Source organism: Echinops telfairi, unplaced genomic scaffold, assembly GCF_000313985.2.
Source record: "Echinops telfairi isolate 266 unplaced genomic scaffold, ASM31398v2 ScPeMD7_443;HRSCAF=831, whole genome shotgun sequence".
In the NCBI taxonomy this organism is placed as follows: domain Eukaryota; kingdom Metazoa; phylum Chordata; class Mammalia; order Afrosoricida; family Tenrecidae; genus Echinops; species Echinops telfairi.
In genome coordinates this window covers 26,869,403-26,871,020 of record NW_022104341.1, presented here as the reverse complement: position 1 = coordinate 26,871,020, position 1,618 = coordinate 26,869,403, and positions in this window count along the sequence as shown.

Sequence of the window (1,618 nt, the reverse complement as noted above, 5' to 3'; positions counted from 1 at the left end):
AAATGCCACTTTGAGGACTAAGGTGTGCCTAACCCAAGCCTTGGAAGTTTCCGTCAACTCAAAGGGATGTAATAGTTGGACAATGATTATGGAAGACTGAAGAATTTATGCCTTTGAATTATGCTCATTTTGAAGAACAATACCATGGATTGCCAAACAACTGTATCTTGGCAGAAGTGCAGCCAGAATGCTTCTTAGAAACGAGGATGGTGAGATTTCTTCTCATGTATTTTGGACACGTTATCAGAAGGGACTTGTCCTTGGTCCCTGCTTGGTAGAGCATCATAGAACAAGAGGAAAATTTCCACATGGCTGCAAAATTATATTCAAACATAGGAATGATGTTTGAATGATTGTGAGTATAGTGCAAGATTGAGCAGTGTTTGCTCTGTGGCACATAGGGTGGCTATGATTTGGAGCTGACTCAACACCATGTAATAACAATCTAGCAACAACAGATGTTACTTCTCTGATACAAGAGTTTGCTCATTTAAAAATAACAAGCTCATTGTCTTAGCTAGTGATGGCGTAACAGAAATAACATAAGTTGGCTGCTTTTAAGAACAATGTTTTTTCTCACAGTTCTGGAAGCTAAACATCTAAATCAAAATTTTGGCTGGGTCAATTCCTTCTTTGTTGGTAGCCCTGAGCTTTTGGTTTTCATGGCTCCTAGAAACCACTGTGTCTTGTAGACACTTTCACATGGAGTCTATCATCTCTAGTATGTGTTTGCTTGCTTTGTGTCCATGCTACACTTTATATCACTCAGAAATAATTAGGTTTAAAATCCACCGTGCTCTAACGTGACTTAACTGATGGATTGTATTACATTAGATGGCATTATAGAAAGTGGTTATATTAAATCACAACTATAGGTAAAGGCATTAGGATCCCAACACATATTTTTGGAGGAGCGAATTTAATCCATAAAATTCACACTTATTAAAAATTACCCTTATGGAGCTATTTAAAACATTTACAAGGTTCAGGTTAACATATAAAAGGCTACGTCTAAGAACAAGAGTATTGCTACAACATCATAGAAACCTTTATTAAACAAAAATATCAAAATGAAAAGCTATTGTTTCTTGACAATATGTAGACATTCTAGGTCTATACATTTCTTAAGAAACCGTTTCCATCTCTCTCACCCTTCCGTGAAGAGCTCTCTCTCATTTGATTTCTACCACATCAAAATGGCAGCTTTGGCATCCCTGAGGGACTCAAGTCTTGTTCCTTTCCATGTTCTTTAGATTTGGGGAGCAAAACGCCTGAAAAGTTGAGATCAGGGCTGGAGGGTTGATGGGGTAAGGTGTAACAACAAAATTCTTGGACAGCATTGCTACCTTCAAAGAATGAGCAGGAAAAGAATTCCTTGTGCACATTTCCTGTTCTTTTCCTCACCAAGGTAATTTTCCATTTTTTTAGAACTTCATAATAAGCTCCCATGAATATGCTTTGCCCCTGAGAAAATCTATTAAGAAATTACCCTTTTGGATTCCAGAAAATAGTTGTTAACCATTTGAGCTGACTTTTCTACCTGGAATTTAACTGGGCTTGCAGATCCCCTTGGAATCTGTTGGGTTTTGGGGTTTTTTAAAAATCATTTTATTGGTGG